This window comes from Mustela nivalis (assembly GCF_964662115.1).
Source record: "Mustela nivalis genome assembly, chromosome: 15".
In the NCBI taxonomy this organism is placed as follows: Eukaryota; Metazoa; Chordata; class Mammalia; order Carnivora; family Mustelidae; genus Mustela; species Mustela nivalis.
Genome location: NC_139034.1, coordinates 11,652,517 through 11,672,413, shown reverse-complemented (window position 1 = coordinate 11,672,413; position 19,897 = coordinate 11,652,517). Strand labels below are relative to the sequence as shown.

The window sequence follows — 19,897 nt, the reverse complement described above, 5'->3', positions numbered from 1 at the left end:
CTTAACAAGCTGATCCACTCAGGAGCCCCTCGATGTTTTCTGTGATAACATAGTACTTTTTTTTATTTCCAGAGCTGCTGCAATAACAACCCATCATTTGTTGGTTGATGGCATGAGAGGCTGTTGTTATACTCAGCATTTTGCTTTCGATCTTGACAATGACCTCCATGGACATGTGGAATCCTCATTTTACAAGAAGAAACGAAAACTCTCCAAGGCGGAGGCATTTTCCCACAGTCACTCAGCTGGAACGTAGTAGATCCAGATTTCAAGTAGGTAGAACTTTGCGGCCCATCCCTTCGCTGTGGCTGTCATTATCAGAGTGTTTTATTGTGGAAAAAGCACAAGACATACAGTTTGGCATTTAACCATTTTTTTTTTAAAGATTTTATTTGACAGCACAAGGAGGGAAGGCAGCGGGCACAGGAGAGGGAGAAGCAGGCTCTGCTAAGCAGGGAGATTGATGCGGGGCTCAATCCCAGGGCCCTGAGATCATGACCTGAGCCGAAGGCAGACGCCTAACCAACTGAGCCACCCAGGTGCCCCATTTTAACCATTTTTAAGTGCAGTGGAGTGACAGCACATTCACAATGTTATGCAACTGTCAACACCATTGATTTCTAGGATTTTTCATCTTCCCAAACAGAAACTTTGTATGCATTAAATAATACCTCCCCACCCCTGGCCCCAGTAACTCCTTTTCTGCTTTCTGTCTTTATGACTTTGCCTGCTGTAGGTCACTCATTCAAATCCTATAATATTTGTACTTTTATGTCTCGCTTATTGCACTTATTGTACTCGTTGCACTTATGTAACGTGTTTAAGCTTCATGTTGAGGCACGTGTCAGCATCTCCTTTGTTAGTACTTGGTAACACTTCATAGCATGCCACATTTTTATCCATTCATCTCTTGGACATTTGGGTGTTAAAGCCGCTATGAACACAGATGGACAAATATCCGAGTCCTTGACTTCAGCTCTTTCAAGTCTATACAAGAGATTGCTGGACCACTTAATTCTATTTTACCTTTTCTCCCCCCCAAGATGTTATTTATTTGAGAGAGAGGGTAAGGGAGAGAAAGATTGAGAGAATGAATGGGTGGAGGGGGAGAGGGCGAAGCAGATGCCTCGCTGAGCAGGGAGCCTGAAGCGGGACTCAGTTGCAGGACCCTGCGATCCTGACCTGAGCCAAAGGTAGATGCTTAACCGACTGAGCCAGCTTTTTAAGGAACTGTTTTCCATGCTGTTTTTCTATACGCCTTTACGTTCCCCACCGGTGATGCCCCAGCACGGCAGTTTCTGTATAACCCCACCAACAATTGTTTCCACTTCACTGGAATGTTTTTGGTAGTGGCCGTCCCAACTGGTGTGAGGGGATCTCACTGTGGTTTTGATTTGCCTTTCCCTGATGACGAGTGATGTTGAGCAGATTTTCATGGGCTCCCTGGCCATTTGTATAACTTCTTCAGAGAAATGTCTATTCAAGCTTTTTGTTTTTAAAATTGGGTTGTATATTTTTAAAAATTGAATTCTTTGTAGGGGTTCTTTTTAAGTGCTGAATATTCATCCCTTTCCAGGGAGATATTTTCTCGCTTTCCACTGTCTTACAGATCGTATCCTTTTTGATGTAGTCCAGTGGATCTGTTTTTTCTTTTTCTTTTGCCTTTGGTGTCGCATCCTAGAAATCACTACCAAATCTAGTCACAAAACTTCTCCTCTGTTTTCTAGTAAAAGTTTTATTAGAGTTTTAGCTCTTATATTTAAGTCTTTTATCTATTTTGAGTTAATTTTTAAACATGGCATTAGGTAAGGGTCCCACTTCATTGTCTTACATGTGGATATCCAGTTTACCCAGCACTACTTGTTGAAAAAACTGTTCTTTTCCCATTGAATGATCTTGGCATTTGTATCAGAAGTCGATTGGCCGTATATGTGAGGGTTTATTTTGTTCCACTGGTCAATATGTCTGTTCTTATGCCGCTGTGACACTTTTTATTGCTGTATTAAGTTTTAAAATCAGGAAGTATGAGGCCCCCATCTTTGTTGTTCATTTTCAAGATTATTTTAGCTGTTCAGGGTCCCGTGGAATTTCATATGAATTTTAGGACTTAATTTTAGGACAACAAAAGTTTCTGTTGAGATTTTGAGCAGGATTGCATTGAATCTGTCTTCCTGGAAGATGTCTGTTTATTTGTGTTGCTTTCATTTCTTTCGGCAATATTTATTTATAGTTTTCAATGTAACAATCTTTCACCTCCTTGGTTAAGTTTATTCTTAAGTATTTTATTGTTTTGATGGTATTCTAAATGGATTGTTAATTTTCTTTTTCAGATTGTTCATTGTTAGTGTATAGAGAAGAAACCGATTTTTGTGTGTTGATTTTATGTCATGCAACATTGCTGAGTTTGTTTATTCTGAGAGTTTGTGGGGCAATCTTTGGGGTTTTCTGTATCTAAGATCACATTATTCACAAATAGAAAATTTTACGTCATCTTTTTCAAATTTGTATGTCTTTTATTTCTTATATAATAAGGCAACAGCCTTATTGCTCTGGCTAGAAGTGAAATCAGGCATCCTTGCCTTGTTCCTGATCTTAGAGAAAAAGCTTTCAATCTTGCACCTCTGAGTGTGATGTTAGCTGGGCATTTTCATGTATGGCTTTCATGTTGAGGAAATTTCTTATCTGTAGTTTGAGTGTTTGTATCAAGGAAAGGTATTGAGTTTTGTGAAAAGACTTTTTTTTTTTTTTTTTTTTTTTTTTTTTTGCTTTGCTTAGCTTTGTTAATGTATTATAGTGATTTTCATAAGTTGAACAATCCTTGCATTTTGGGAGTAAGTCCCATGTGGTCTTAGTATACAGTCCTTGAAATATGCTGCTGAATTTGCTTTGTCAGTACTTTGTACATGACTTTTGCATGAATATTTTAAGGGATACTGGTCTGTAGTTTTTTGAATGATCTTTGGCTCAGGTGTCAGAGTAATGCTGGCCTTATAGAACGAGTTAGAAAGTATTCCCTCCTTTTCAACGTTTTGGGAGACTTGGAGAAGATCAAAGATTTTTACAAATAACCAACACTTACATGCTCACCCTGGGTCATTAAGAAAGTCAAAGGCATAGTCTTTGACCTTGAGGAATCTACCACCTAGGAAGGAGTCAAACGGCTTGTTTGGAAAGTCAGCTGCACGCTTCAATATACACACAGCTTTACAGAACAGGTGGAGAAAGGTGAAGTAGAAAGATATTGACATCCACAGAGATGCAGTCAGACTACTATGCCTACAGAGAGAGCCCCACAGAGAGATCAGGAAATCAAAAACAGTCAAAGGGATTGGAGATACTAAGTGTAGCAAGAAATCAAGAATACTAACTCCTAATACTCTCCAGTAATAGAATTTCTAAGCTTGATTCAAATACTTACTCCCCTCCCTCCCAGCCCCGGGTTCTCCAAGGAGAGTCTCTTAATTTAACTCTCAGGAACTCACCAGGCAGCTACTACGGACCTGATTCCCAAAGAAACTAGCTTATGCCATCCTGTAGCATGTTGCTTATTATAATTCACCTAAAAAATTGGTTCCTTTCTTGAATTTCCTCACCTGTTGTCAATGATTTGCCCTTGACATGAAGACTTAATTAAATGTTCCTATGTTGCCTCCTAATTGTTTTCAAATAAGCAAAATTCTGTTTGAAGATCAGGAAAAATGGTCCCACTACCCTGATTTGATGAGTCATTCCCAAACCTGGGTGATGAGCAGAGTCAATGGGGAGTTGCACAGATGTTCAGATGCCGGGCATCCCCAATTTTGATGCTCTGGAAGGTTCACAGGTGATTCTAATCACCCGGGTTTGAGTCTCCCTGGGGTAGAACTCCTCCCAAGTTCAGTATCATTTTTCTGTAAGGTCACTGCCAAACTGGAGTTGACCTGAAGCATTCTCAATAAAACAAATTACTTCAGGAACCATCATGGGAAATTGAAGGGGAAAGGATGGGCACTTGTCTTTACAGCATTTGAAAGGTTGCCATCTGGAGGATGTTTTTGCCATTGTGGTTCGACGGGGACAGAGAGGCGGAGAGGGCAGAGACCATATTAAGTACAAGGAAAAGCCTTCTGGTTTTTCAGCAATGAGAGCAGCCAGTGAGCTAACAAATGAAGAGCGAAGCTTCTAATGCCATTGACTGTTTGTAGGTAGGGCTCTTCGCTGGCTAGGAGGCTGTACCAGAGAACCCTGTGCTTCTTTACAGATGAGGCAGGGAGCCAGAGGACGAGCGGTAGGCTGGATTTTGTGTTCCAGGGCTCATACTTAGCTCTCTGTATCCACACATAATTGGACGTAGAGGGTCATCATTTACTGGTTGCTCTCATGGTTAGGATGGAAAGCAGCCTGTTCCCCAGTCACTGGCTCAAAAGGAGGGAGGTGGGTTGAATAAAACATAGCAGTCTCGAGTTTTCAAATGTGGCAGTTGTAGAAATCATTTTTCCTTCCGTTGGAGCAGAGAGACACCCTGGGTGAATCGAACGTCATAAATCCAGTACTTCCCACTGTCTCCCCAAATACTTCTTTTGAGGAACCTTCAGGTCCTTCGGATTTAGGGAACTCTGAATTGTGGCTGATAACAAGACACATTCAAACTGGACTGAGGTGTGACCTGCTCGCATTCTATGAGGGATACCCTGCTCACCCAACAAATTTGGGAAATGGCATGTTAGGTCATTAATAAGGAAAACTGCAGAAGAATAAGGTACAATCTTGATTTTACTATACTCAGCCATGTCATTACAAAGTGTTTCTCCATTCCCTGCAGGGCCCAGAAAGAAAACAGTGAAATCATGCTGCCTGTGCACATTTTGGAACAAACACAATGATTGTGTTGTTTTTCACTGAAACTTCCATTTGCTGGGAGCCTTTTTCCTTCAGGTAGAAACCATTTTCCTAACTGTGTTGATTTTCAGCTGCAGAAATGAACATTTTCTCGTTGGAGTTCTGTGGCTAGTTTTGTTTAACCTGCCAGAGTTTTTGCATGGATTTTAAGGAAAAAACTGTAGATGATAGAATGATGAGGAAGGTAAACTTGCAAAATTACATGTCAGTGGATTAGATGATCAGATGTAACAATGGAAGCTCCCCATTTTCCCAGTGTTCCATAGATTTATCATCCTAAAAATCTTACCGGTTGCTGCACTGTGTTCAACAGATGTATTTTTAAATTCCTGTCGTGAACACAGTAGGGGCCGTGTACTCTCTGATTTCTATACATCATAAATGCTCTGTATACTCCATATACAGCTACTTATTAGAACTGATGTGAAATTACATTAATTGAGTTAGTTACAAACTGAGATCAGGTTTATGAACTTCTGCCAAAGCAGGGAGGGGTGGGGAGATTTGTACTCCCAGAAAGTGCTCCTGGCTGTGGTGTGGAAGGAGCCAGAGTGAGTGTGATGAGGCCTCAGGGGGTCAGGACTTGGCACCAAGTCAGCTGGCTGGGGACACAGGAAGGGGAGTGTCAGGACTTAGCTCACACAACCGGGATGAGAGGAGCCTTTTGCTGGGAGCCTATGAAGAGGACCAGGCTTGGGGGGTCAGATCACAGTGCTCCGTGGTATGGAGGTACCACAACTTTACAAGCATTTGCTCTTAATAGGCCAACACTGCCAGGCAGTGTGGACAGGCCCAGCCGAGGAAACGAAATTCCTGTGCTCAGACTGTACCCCACGTGCCCCACGTCCAAAGCTGTGACTTCAGATGTGAAGATTTGGTAGAAAGCTGAAACGACCATTGTACTTCTGGGGTAATTACTCTGGGTGAACTCACTGAATGTCTCCCAGAGTCTGCAGTGATTTTGAGGCATTTAATAACTTAGGACAGACAGAGATAATGTACACCTCATGCTGAAGAATGCTGGGGCCTTTTGAAAGCTTTTACTGGAAAAAAATGTATCATTTGTTCTGGCATTCAAAAAGCTTCCTTTCCTTTATGGAAAGTTGATCCATTTAAGGATCCTGGAGACACCTGAGACTAAGGCAAAAAAAAGGCTGGTCCTCCTGAAAACTTGTGGAAAGAAGTTTTGTGAAGTGAATGTAATGCAGGCATAGAGATGACATCCTGGATTAGAGAGATCTGAAGACCCCCCCACCACCACCACCACCATGGCTGGCTGTGGGCTGCAGGGGGTACTGTCTCATCTGCGGTTGGGAGGGCTTCCAACCCTCGGTCCCATGTGGTGTGTGTCTCCAGGAGAATCCCCTTAAGTGTCTCTGGCCGAGGTCTTGGTCTCTTTCCCAGCCCCTGTTGGCCCCTTGGTGACCATACTGCTTCCCACCTCCTAGCCTCCTGAGCCCACATTCCTCATTCACAAAATGGCAGACGTAACAGTATCACGTAGGAAGGTTGTGAAACGGACTTGAGATACATTTGGTGCACTTCAGGGTCACAGTTGCTCTAATAGTGTTTTAGAAACTTGGTATGAAACCCCACACTGATTTCTTAGGTAGGTCATGACTGTGGGGAAGGAGGCATTATGGGAAAAGCGTCGTATCCGTTGTTCCAAGGGACATACAGATGAAGAAGGCATGACTCCTGTGCTCAGGGAGCTTCCAATGCAGAATGTAAAGTTCCTTGGGAAAAAAAAAAAACAAAAAACAAGACGAAATGTAAGTAAAATATCCAGAAGGAGGCCAGAGGTCATGTGGTGTGGTCAAGAGCACGGGTTCTACAGGCAGAGCCCCCTTCACAGCCCCGCTTGAGGAGACTCCTGTCAGAATAGAGAAATTCTGTGGGTGTCCACTTCACACATAGTGAGACGAGGATTCAGGGAGCAAGGATGACTTTGAAGGCACTCAATAAATGTTAGGAATGATGTCCTAATTTGGTGCGTAGTTACATGTCTCCTGCGCCAGCTGCCGAGAACACAAAGTTGAATGAGACTTTGTGTATTCAGGTCAGTGAAGGAAACAGACCCATCAATAATGAATTGCAATGATGCAGAGTGTTGAGAGCCATAATGGGTACATAAATAAGATAATGTGGGAACACAAAAAGAGCATCTAAATCAGATCGCTTGGCAGGGAAAGCCTCCCAGAGGAAATGCTACTTGAACGGAACTTTCAAGAAGTAAGGTTATTCGGATCCAGGAAAGGAGAGAGGAGGAGGCATCAGGTTTAAGGAAAGGAGATGGGGGAGGGCACCTGCAGAAGAACCCTGCATACTGGAGCACTGTGGGTTTTGTGTGGCTACAGCAGACTATGTTGGGTGACATGGAACAAGAAAGGTCGAGTTCTAAATCCCAAAGCCCTGATTTATTAAGCCATTAAGTTCGGATTTTATGAAAATAACATAGAGGACTTCTGAAAGATTTCAAGTCGATGACTAATTTCTCAGAATGACGTTTAGCTGCAGTGTGGACGTCAATCCGTCCTGATTAGAAGGGGAAGACCAATGAGAAAATTGTAGTAATCCAATCAAGAAGTCACCAGAGCCTAGACAAGGTGGCATCAGAAATGGAGGTGGGGGGTGGGGGGCTAGAATCTAAAGGACCTGATTGAAGAATTAGCTGTGGAAGTCAGCATGGGGGAAGGGTTCCGCTTGGGCCCTGGGGGTGAGGGGGTGTTCTCCAGGGTTCTCTTCTAGGTCATTCACTCCCTTCCCTTCACAATTCTGGACAGCGTTCATCAGCACCTGACACCAGTGGCTACCAGAGTCTCACCTCTAGCCAGGGTACCTGGAACCCACATGCTTCCAGTGATGTCCACAGACACCTCAAACTCAACTCAGAACATGGCAGCTGGGACCCGTGAGGAAGCATCCCCAAAGAGCAAGGCAAAAGTATATGGTGTTTTAGTGATCTCTCCTCAGAAGTCACCCAGCATCTCTTCGGCCTTACAGCATCACCCAGATGGAAGGGAAGTGGATATAAATCACATCATGTGGCAGGAGGAATGTCAGCATCACACCCCAGGGAGAGGAGGTGAGATGGGAGATACTGTGGCCATCTTTGGGAAATCCAGTCAGCCACAGTCACTCTCCTGTTTCTTCTCTGTGTGACTTTGCTGAGGAGAACTATCGTCTAGAGTGCATATTTACTCAGGAAAAGCATTTTAGTCAGGCAGATGTTCAAGGTCCAGAGGGAAGAGTGAAAAGAGAAGAAGGGAATTCTAGGCCTGAAGATGCCAATAGGGAAATGTGTTGGGAGCAGGTCACATCATGTAAGGGGGGTTCACAGCCACAGGAGGTTAGTCTTCTCATGGGTACGTGTCTGGGTCTGATGCTGCTGTGAGCACACGACATAGAAGCAGGGAGAGGACGTGTTGTCTGGCACATAGAGAGCAGCACACTCAGGCATGTCCTTTCTGCAGTCTGTGTAGACAGAACGCTGACAAATGGAGCCCCTTTCCCCTATGACAGTCCACCATGAACCCCTGAATGTGGGGCCAGCAGGGTAAGCGTGCATCAGAAAGTGAACAAAGAATGGTTTGGAGGTAGTATCTGTCATCTTTTGGTGTCAAAGTATTAAATAAAATCAGCTAACACATTAGTTGCCAAAGTTATGAACCCGTGCCTTTTCAAAGACTTAGTTTTACAATAAGTAGGATTTCTTCAACTCAAGAGATACGAGAGAGAAACCAAGTACAGGTGGGCAGGCACTTAAAAATAAAACAGAAGATTGAAAACGGATGTATTGATAAGGATTCTATAATGGTTAAGGGAAAAACATGTCAGCTTTCTTGAAAGAGACTGTCGCTCAGACACTGGGCAGATACTTAAACCGAGGAAGGGGTCATTCATTCATTGCTTCATTCAAGAAATACGGTTAAGCAGGTAGTTTGTCCTTGGCACTATTTCAAGCAATAAAGAAGTGAATGAGACTGGCTGCCTTCAAGGAGTGTGCGCTCTAACGGGGGCAAACAAGACAGAGCATTAGACACTGTGATGTGTGGGGAGGGCATGAACAGGGCTGTGTGTTACAGTGACTGAATTGGGTGAGGCCCGCCACAGATGAGGTGGTGACAGGCAAGGCTTCTCTGAGGAGGTGACATTGGAGCTGAACTTGAAGGGTGAGAAAGAGTCAGCCATGCCGGGGCTGGATGGAGAGCATCCCGGCCACTGGGGCAGCGGGCAAACACACAAGCTCCGAAACGGAACAAGAATGCTGGGCAGAAGGAGGTCGTGTGGCTGATTCTTCAGGAACCCTAAACATGCATTGATTTACTGCTGTGTTTATTTATTTATTTATTTATTTATTTATTTATTTATTTATTTAAAAGATTTTATTCATCTATTTGACAGATAGAGATCACAAGCAGGCAGAGAGGCAGACAGAGAGAGAGAGAGAGGGAAGCACGGTCTCTGCCGAGCAGAAAGCCTGATGTGGGACTCGATCCCAGGAACCTGAGATCATGACCTGAGCTGAAGGCAGCGGCCTAACCCACTGAGCCACCCAGGCGCCCCTACTGCTGTGTTTAAACAGTGAGGTTTTTTTTTGTTTTTTGTGGGGTTTTTTTTTTTTTTTCCCTGAGCGTGGAAGTTTGAATGGTCCCTAGATGGGGATTTCAAAAATGACTTAAAAATCATTACATCTGTTTTCCATGTACATTGTAGAATCTTTGATGTGTGGAATGAAAGGCAGAAATGAAACAGCTAGTTAGTTTCTTCAGTGCCGTTCACTGAGTAAAATGTCTTTTCCCCATCGAGTTGATAAAACACCATGTCTATTGTGTACAGAAATTCACCATGAACCTGTGGCTCCTTGGGACCCTCTCTTTGGTTTCGTCCATCTGCCTCTCTGCTCCTGATCCCGGGGCTGTACTGATTGAATCTCTGTGCTCCTGTCTCAGCGGCGCCTTCCTGAAAACCAGCATAGACAACTACACAGCTGTGCTTAGGGTTTGAGTTTCTAGTAGGTTGTCCTAGAACACTATTAGCATCCCACGGAATGCCTGTGTTCCCTGGACCTCAGTTTGAAAAATACTAAGCTTGTACTGCCTTGCTTCGGAAAGGACCAGCAGGCCTGGAGTTGCCTCTGGAAGAAGCCAGATTCGTACAACATTTACACATGTCAGGCCTTGTACAGCACGCTTTCGGCTGTTTCATCTCCTGTAATCCTTACCTATTACGTCCTCTGTTTTACCAGGAAGGGTCCACAAGTTTAAGGGGCTGTGTTCTAATGGATGTCTAATAGATACCAAGCAGTGCCAAGTGCTCTGAACAGAGAGATGCTTCTGCCCGTATCCTACCTGCAGTCAAATCGGACTGCTTGATGGGCCCCCCAATGCTAAAAATAAGAGCCAGTATTTGTGGAGCATCGGGCCTCACCCTCCAATTGCAACGTCTCATCCTACCTTCCTGCCACGGGATGGTTTTCTCCTCTGGGAAGCTCTAGCTTATTCATAAGTGACAGGGAAGATCATGTGCCAAGCCTGAAGGGAGGCAGATGGCTTCTCGTTGTACAGGTGAGGAAATGAAGGTGTGGACAGTTAATGCTCTCGCTGGCAGAGTCACACCACGAACGAAGTGGCAAAGCCGAGATCTGGACCCAGAAGCAGCAGGTTTGGAGTCGGTCCGTGGCACGGTGGACCATCCCCCTCCCCACCAGGTCCTGAGCTTTTCCTCCTTGGGGCCTTTGAGCATGCCGCTGCCTCTGCCTGGGTTTCTCTTTCGAGGCCAAATCAGAGACCTTGTATAGGGAGAATGGCTGGGTGAAAGCTGGAACCCATCATGCTAGACAGACGGCATGTCGTCTCTCGTGATACTCTTGTAGGTGATACAGAGAAGAGTATGAGGCCCAAAGGTAGGCAGAACTGATTTGGAAATTGCTTCCCATGTATTAGCTCTGTGCTCCCTGCAGCTCAGTTTCCTCACTTGGGAATCCTTGTGAGATTTATACAACGCAATAATTCCATTAATACAAAAAATCCCGGGGAGATGTCGTCTCTGTCCCCAACTCCCTCATTTACTCAGCAAATACTTGTGAACCTCCCATGAAGCTCCAGGCACTGTGCTAACCATTATACTTATCAGTTGTTTCAATAGAATAGTATTTCAGAGTTCAGGCTGGGAGTACCCCAAGAGTGGGCTAATATCGCCAACATCGTGCTCCTCCTTGACCCTGCCTGTGGAACTTCCTTGTCCAGTTTACAAGGGGATGTTACCTTCATAAGCTACGTGTGATTTTTTTCAAAGTTCTACATGAGCTGGTGATTGCATAACTCAACTCGGATCTTTGGTCTTGTCACAGTTGTTATAGGACCCAGAGCTGGTGTGGCCAACCTTGGGGTGACCCCAAACAGGGCTGTCAATCCGGGGGTGTGGAGAGTGAAGGGAAGCCTCTCCCCACAAGTTCTTCTAGGGTAATTCTATGGATTCTTTATCCCTGGGGAGTTGCTTCTGCAATTAGAAAGGCTCTCTGTTTCGATAGCTTATGACGTAATTCCATTGTCCCGTGCCTGACGTGGTCAGATCCAGGCCTTGCAATAAGTCCCCAAAATCAGGGCCAGAGGGAGTTTAATGGGTAAGGTTACTATTTCCTCAAGGATTAAAATAAGCAAAGAGGATGGGTTGTTACATAATCAATAACATTGACCTCTTGATTGAAAACACAAATGTAATTTATCTCAAAATCATCCTCTAGCTTCTTGTTCTCCAAAATTAGATTACGCTAGCAAATGTGTTGAGCCTCTTGAACAGACAGTTATTTTCATGTCAATAGCCTTTGGAAGAATAGTATTCCCAGGCACAGATTCTCTATAGATGGAATTTGGGGAAAAAAGCACTTCAAATCCAAACATTCGACCCATAGTTCTTATAGTCATTGAAGGCTGAGAGACAGCATGGCCTAATGGGGAAAGCTTGAACTTCGGAATCAGATTAAACCTAGATGGAGATACTGGCTTCTTTACTGACCCATCTGTGTGAATTTTGTTCAACTTCACCTTTCAGAATCTGTCTTCTTAGCTAAAAAAAAAAATAAAAATAAAACACTTAAAAATGAGAATAACAATTATCTACCTTACAGGATTATTTATAGGTTTCCGATACTGTATATGGACGTAAATGACAGAGTATCTGGCATACATTAAGGCCTCAGTCTATGGTAACTAGTAAGTCTACAAGTGCTTAGTAGAATACAGATCAAAAGACAGAATTGGTTCCAGAACCTGAGGGCTCTGTCTTAATCTTGGAAAGAGAGAAACACATAGCCAGTGGTTCTCAGCTCCAGCAGCTCAGAATCTCCTGGGGGTCTTCTAAGAAAGGCTACTGTCCTGGTCCTGCCCCCAAAGATTCTGCGTCTAATTGATTTGAGCTGAGGCTGGGTGTTGGGATGCCTCGCAGTGCCAGTCGGAGAACCTTGCCCACATCTTCATCGCTGGGTTTGGTGGACCACACATGGGGAAGCCTCACAGAGATGTTTATCGGGGGTCTGGCCTTCAGCCTCACAAGTTCAGAAACCCTATCAGACCTTCAAGGTGATGGGACTCAGACACATGCTGAAAAGGAAACGGAGAGGCTCCTAATTTATCATTGAAAATATACCTACCAAACAGACCAAGTACGTGCATTGGACTGAAGAGCATGTCCTCGCTTTAAGCAAACTCCAAAGGAAGCCAAATGATGGAGAAATGACTCGGAGCCCAGGAAGTGGTTACACAGATTAGATGTTGCCTGGCATCTGGTGTTGAGGTCCCAGTAAGGGCTTGTGCCCTCCAGGCAGGCTGGAGGCTCTATCTTCCCATGTAGCAGCCCCTTCTCACCTGTGAATGGGGCTTACGGGATAGGTCCAGGTTTTGCTACTGGAACAACCCTTTCCGTGGGCTTCAGAGGTTCCCCTGCCTGCCACCATTCTCAGGTCATCCCGAAGTGGGCCCTGTAATGTCAGTCAGAGCAGCCGAACTGGCTCACATCTTCATCTAACAAACTGACTTGCCAATGCACCAGAGAGGGCAGGGTGTGAACCTCAGCTATGGTCTGATGAAAGCAAGGGTCATACACATGTGTGGGAGTGCCCCAGAGGAAAGGATTTTGGCTTTGACCTTCATCCTTCACATTCCACAGGAGGATTCGAAAGCTGTAGCTGAAACGCCTGTGGGATCATAAACATGGGATGTTGCTTTTAGAGCCCATTACTGATCCCACAGTTTCTCGCCAGTAGGGAGAGGATCTCAGTGAATGATGGGATGGTGAGTGTGCTTGGGGAGGAGGTTCATAGCCAAGGCCAACATCTGCATCAGCACAGGGGAGACGGATGGGCACAACAATAGGGTAGTTGAGACATCTGGGTTTGGTATAAAATGTTACCAGGTGAAGAAAGCAAGAGTCTAATGTTAGGGTCATTCTGGGTTCAGAAGTCCACATACCTGGAGGGAATAATTTATTCAGGATTGAGAATCACTGTTCTGTCCTTCTTCCCAGAGAGTGAGAACTATGTTCTGTTTATTAACTGATGATACGAGATAATTACACCTATCAAAACCCAACTTTCATCATGGCTATAAGCAAACTCCAGTTCCTTTGCACGTTGGGTATTTCCTTGGCCAGGAGAAGCAGAAGGAAATTTCTTGTCTGGTTCTGTTTGGATCCCTGTTGCACTGAGCTGACCTAATTTTGCTTTGCCCATTCTCTTGGGTGGGGTCCACACTACTTTTTATCAGAGTGGCCATGTGCTTGTGCCAGTAGTGTTATACAGCAGAACAGGTTTTATTTTCCACCCTCCTCTGAGTCCACGTGCCAGGCCCAGTGAACGTGGCAGCCCTCCAGCTCGCTCACACCCCTTTGAGTTGTGTGGTGTCTGCTCCTAAAGTAGTTTATGCCCATAGTACATGTTATGGTAATTAAGTGATTTAGTTACCTACTATGTCAACCAACTTGATATTATGTAAACCGATACAATGAGTATGAAAGGAAAGGGCTATTTCTTTGAGAACTAAGTGAAATTATTTGGAAAGACTCAATAAAGGAAAATCGATTTAAAGATTTCCTTTAAGTGTGGGGAGGTTGGGGGAAAATAAGAAGAATATGGAAGAATTCTGTCCTGGAAGTCTTTTTTAGGACTCTAAAATTTCATGCCACCTCTTAAGAAGTTGAAATTTAAAACAGTGGATAACACTTTATAGGTGTGATTTATGCAAAAAAAGAGACAGCAAGGATCCCAAGTGAGGGCACCAGGCTCAAAGAAAAGGCTTTGGTCCTATGTCAAAATGTTGGCAAATAGGGGTGCCTGGCTGGCATAGTTGGTAGAACATGCGATTCTTGATCTTGGCATTGAGTTCAAGCCCTACGTGGACGTAAAGTTTTCTTTAAAGAAATATATGTTTGATTTTTTTATAAGATTTTATTTATTTATTTGACAGAAAGATCACAAACAGACAGAGAGGCAGGCAGAGAGAGGGAGGGGGAAGCAGGCTCCCCGCTGAGCAGAGAGCCTGATGCGGGGCTCGATCCCAGGACCCTGAGATCATAACCCATGCTGAAGGCAGAGGCTTTAATCCACTGAGCCATCCAGGCACTGCAGAAATGTATGTTTTAAGTATATATTTTCATCCTTGATTCATCATTTAACATATATATTGAGTGCCTACTGTGTATCAGAATTCTAGGTTCTGGAACTGCAGAAATGAATAAGGCCAACAAAGTCCCCGCCCACAAATGAACATTCTGGTGAAGGAGACGGTGGCCAACGGCAACTTATAGGCTATAGGTAATGTATGCCGCGATGCACATTTGTGAACTCAGTGTAAACTGATTCACAATGGGGTAGACAGGCAGTCACAGAACAAGCCTTGCCAATGAGGAACCAGAGTGGAGATGCAACTCCGTGGGCAGAGGGGAGCCATGTGGAAATCTAGGGAAGACTCCGGGGACAGAGGGGCCAATGAGGCTGAGACTCCGAGCTGGGCCTGAGCTTGTATTTAAGGAACAGCAAGAAGGCCAGTCTGCCTGGAGGAGCAGGTTGGAAGCTGAGAGCCCAGGGGTGAGGGGAGCCCTAGGCCCATCCAGGGCGTGGGGACCCTGGGGAAGACTTTGGATCTGACTCTGAAGATGAGAAGCAGCCACTGGGGTCTTCTGAGAAAGGGACGGGCCAGGTGTGATTGTTCTGTTTAAAAGGTACACCTGCTGCTCTGTGAAGAGAACTGGCAATGAGGGGCAAGAGTGGATGCTAAAAGCTGCAAATGAGGCAGACAGGAAGAGTCCGTGATGTGAGCGGGGCCCATGGAGACCGGCTCCCAGAAAGCCACACTGGGGCAGCGTCCCAGGCTCAGTGGGACTGGAAGGTGCTCTGGAGGCCCAGTGAGGCCAGGGGAGAAGCCTCGGAGGAACCAGGGGCCAGAAGCCACGGCAAGGAGCGCCGGGGAGTCTGAGCCCTTTCCAGTGGCTTGAAGGGAAAGGGCAGGAGAGACAGGGCTGGAGAGAGAAGGGCCCCGGAGAGGAGCAGGTAAGAGGCTGTCGGGAAGGAACCCGGAAGTGACCCCACAGGCCTCCCAGAGTCCTCTGCAGGGAGGCAGAGCTTCCAGAGGATTAGCAGAGATGGCTTTGTTTACGGCTGGGAGACAACCAGGCAGAACTTGGCTTCCTTCACCATTAGAAGCAGTTGGCCTGACTTAGGAGGTATTTCCTATTGTCTTCTGCTCTTCCAGTTTTCTTCTCCCTCCAGTGGGGAGGACTGACTCAGGAAGCCCGCAGAAGCCTGCTTTTGTTTGTCTTTGCAACAGACTTGACTGGAGGGGAGAGGGAGGGGTCTGGGTGCCTGCGGTGGGGCCTGCAGAGTATCAGGGAGATGGCCTGCTGCCCAAGGGGGCTAATCTTGCCCATTTTTGGCAGTCACTGTTAGGGAATGCTACTGGGCAGGGTTCCCATGTCAGAGGGAAAATAAACTCAAGGCTTACATTTCTCAGGCTTTAGGTAGACTCTCCGTGGTTTTCAAGCTTTTGAAAAATGTCTGTTAATGGGAATCTATTTTATATATAGGTATCAGAATCGGAATGGAGAGAAAGAGGTTCCTGGCAGCCTCAGGACCTTGCTGGGCCCCCAGAATGGACTGGAAATGTCCAGGTACGGGGCCACTTTTTAGGATCGGATCTTTCTGGCTGGGTAATGGAAGGAGCCTGGTTCTGAAATTTTACCCTAAAGGCCTGGTCTGGCCTTAATTTTTCACCATTTTTGCCTCTACCCCTAGGTACTGACCAGCCTTTGGGAACAGATGAAAGAAGGGGTTGATCTTCAGGCTTGAATTCTGCCCCAACACAGCCCTTCCTCCTTTTGAGGTGCCCAACAAAGAGAGGTAAAGGCAAACATGTGCTTTTGATGACGACAAAGCCCAGTGTAGACCCTTGTAACCTAGTGTTGGTCCCTGTGGAGTGTGCCTCCTTCCTGGGCTGGAGGCAGGCCTAAGGCCCAGAGTCAAAACGGGCTAAGTGGACATTCCCTCCAAGCCCACACCAGAATCTTTCAAGTAGGCATCCCAGGAAAGGCCTGCACACTGGGGAGAAGCCAGAGCCTGAAGCCTTCCCAACCTGACCTGGAGTCTGCTACTGTGCCCTAGGCCACCTGGGGTAGGGGGAGGACTCAGGTGGGAGTCATGGTGCACATGTCCCCAGGTTTCTCTGCAGTGTGCACATAGAATTAGAAGTTCTGGGTTCACATATCCATAATGATAGTGCCGAACTGTTTTCCAGAAAGATGACCTGGGTTGTCCAAGTCTCTGTCCTTGCTGTTTCTTCTCTGTTAATTCCTGAGAGAAATATGTCAAACCTCCCACTATGTTTGTGGATTTGTCTGTTTACCATGTGTGTTTTGTTGGGGTTCTTTTACTTTTAGATTTGAAGCTATGTTATTAGATTCATAAAATTGTTCTACCTTCTTGGTGAATTGATCATATTCAAAACAGTTTGGAGGTTTAAGAATGTTTCTAAGAGCATTATGCTTTGCCAATGACACTGAACCACAGCCCCAGATGCGAAATTGTCCAAATGTTATTTTTTCACTAGGAAATGACCTTAGTTGTCTCTCCTGATGCTTTTTGCGTTAAAGTCTATTTTGGACTTCTAACCTTGTTGCCTCCAGGATCTTGGGAGAAAGGGAGCCCAAGGCAAAGTGACGTTGATACAAGTAGACCAAAGAGGGCTGGAGAGGGAAAAATAAGGCTTACTCCCCAGTGAACCACCCAGCCCCTCTGTGCTCAAGGAAGTTGAGGGATCCTCAGTTCACTGCCTTGGGGGGACTGGAATGAAGCAACGGAGGAGGAGTACAGCCTTGAGGACAGCCTTCCCATCAGAACACCTGCTAGACTGGGGATCAGAACATGGAAACTCAGCTGTGTGCATACATGACCTCTTCATCTGTCCACCCTGCAGCTCCGGGGGGGTTGTGGCCAGTGGGAGAGCCTGAGTGCTCTCAGGTGTGTGCGAGGATGTACTTCCTGCCAGCCCACAATAGAACTCCAGATATTTCCGAATTTGTCATTCTCTTCTTCGTGGACGTACTTATCCAATCAACAAAATTTTTTTAAAGGATAAAATAAGTTTTTATTTATAGTCTTATAGTAAAGGGGAAAGACTTAACTTGCAAGACAATTCTTGGGCAGTATGTACAACGTACCTTTTACTTCCACGTGAGGGAATCAAACATGGACTGAGACTACACAGTACATGCTTGAAATCAGCAAATGCCAGGAATGGAGTAGGAAAAAGACAAAGAAATATGGCCTAAACACACAACCCCTTCACCGGGATCTGCTGACGGAAGCCAGCCTCAGGACTGGTCACACACTGGGAGCGGGTTCCAGGACAGGTGGAAGGGGAGTGGGGTGAGGGTGGGGAGGGTCTGCTCTGGGGGACGGGTTTAGTATCCGGTCAATTGCTCTTAGTATTTACATACAAAATCGGTTGGCTCTGTTTCTTAGAAATGCACAAGTAAAGAAAGGAAAATCTGATCTTTGCTTTATGAATTTGCCACTTTGCAATACCGACATCATCAGAAATAGAGACAATTCACTCAGATACAGGTTTCAGTAGCAGGAAAGTATATCAAAACATTGTCACTGGCCCCCAATCCAAAACCTCTCCCTGTCCTGATCCTCCCTCCTTGTCCCACCCCTTACCCTCCCTTAGCGGCTACCATTTCACTGCTGCCTGCTGTCCCCCACACATACCACACTGCTGCCTGCTGTCCCCTACACATACCACACAAGTGTCATGCACCACCCCGAGGCTGGCTGAGAGAAGCAGGAGTGAAACAGGCCGATGACAGTGCTGCAACTCTGTCCCCACTTGTTTTTATACCACAGACTTCTTCAAGGGTCTGGCCTTTCAATAGGAAGGTAAATAGCTTTTTAGAAGAAAAATAGATCCTCAAAAAATAGGGGGATTAATTCTGATGACTCCAAACCAGTCATCTTCTTAAAGTAGAGCAGTCCACAGATTCACCAAGTCTATCAAATGGAGGTGAGGAGGCCCCTGGAGGAAAGGCCTGTTAGGGGCAGGAGTCCTTGGGGCATGTGCCGGGGGCGAGGAGGGGGGCGGCAGTGGAGGAGCTAGTGGCCGGTCGGAGGGCCGGCCGTCTGTCCTCCAAAACAAAAGCTGCCAAGTTGGGGTGTCTTGGTTTAAAAATTCCTGGTGAGGACAGGGAATCCTTGCAGGGAAACATCAGAAAAAAAAAAAAATTTTGTTGAGATGGGGAAGGAGAATGAGAGCTGTTGTCCAAGAGCTTCCATGTGAAGATCAAGTTTGAGAAAAAAGAGGGGAAAAAAGTCTCTTAAATGATGGGAGCATTCTAGGGAGGAGCTGACAGGTGGCTGGGATCATGGAGGAGATGGTCCTTAGCTGGAGCTTAGCTGTCTCCATCTGCAGCTCCTCCTTGCTCTGGGGCTCCGTGCCTGCCCCCAAACCAGAGTCAGAGCCTCGGGCAAAGACAGAGATGGCACTTCCCTTGGAGTTGGGGTAGAAGCGGTTGTCTGAGGAGGGGTGGTTGGCCAAGTTGAGCACTGCACCTCACCGTCTCCAGTGCATGGACTTCTTGCTCCAGAGGAACATCCTGCTGCTTGAAGTCATCAGTGTCTTGCTGGTGTGTGTGGTTTTTCCTTCACATTTCCTGGATGTCCTCTGTGGCTTTGTCTAGGACTTGGGCCCGGGACGCCTTCTGTCCTTGGAGTGACAGCTACTGAGTACCACAAACTGGGAAAGCTTTCTTAATGTGCTCCCTATGTTTTCATTCCGGGAAATTATGACAAGCCGGTTTGTCAGTCGTAGATTGAAACCTCGGTTGCTCATTGTCACTCTCCGTCTCAAGGTCATGTCGTCTTATGGGTCATTTCCTAGAGTTCCCTCCCAAGGATGGGGGGGGCACCTCCCTGACAACAAGCCCAGTCCCCCCACACACTCACTCACTCAATTGTGTGTGCACACACGCACACACACACACACACACACACAAACATGGACAAGAACCACCTTCTCACTCTAGTCAACAGATACTTATGAAGTGCCTACTGTGTGCAGACACTGGGGCCCATTCAGACTCTTCTCTTTGAGGTTCCTGGTCCCTGTCAAGGGACACTGGACAAAATCTCCCATCCTTGAAAGGCCCAAGCTGCTCTCTGGGGGCCTGAGTTGACCAGGAAGGCCTCAGCCAGTTAGCAGGGGAGATTAAGATACTAAGGCTTCTTAATCCCTCAGACCCCTCTCTCTCCTCAAAAGCTAGAAGCCTCTGATATGGACATTTCTTGCTCTGGAATAGTCCTCTGGTCTTATGAACTAGAAAGACTTGTGACTGGGAGATGCCATCCGAAAGCGGCTGAGATCTCTCCAGTGTGAGGGTGGTATGAAAAGAGGTTTATGCCTCCAAATGTCCCTTATTCTTTCTCCTCAAAGTGACAAGATCTTCATTAGGTTTCAGCCCAGGGGAAAACTCAAGA

The 19,897-nt window shown here is 45.9% G+C and overlaps 1 protein-coding gene and 1 long non-coding RNA gene across 2 annotated transcripts in view; one reads left to right on the top strand and one right to left on the bottom strand.

Moving 5' to 3' along the window:
- Positions 1 to 19,897, bottom strand: part of LOC309848753 (uncharacterized protein) — a 339,042-nt gene that overhangs the window by 173,862 nt on the left and 145,283 nt on the right. The window lies entirely within an intron of this gene.
- On the top strand, positions 15,528 to 16,250 carry LOC309848792. The gene is made up of 3 exons (XR_014303291.1): positions 15,528 to 15,594; positions 15,955 to 16,038; positions 16,163 to 16,250. It is a non-coding gene; the product is annotated as an uncharacterized lncRNA (long non-coding RNA).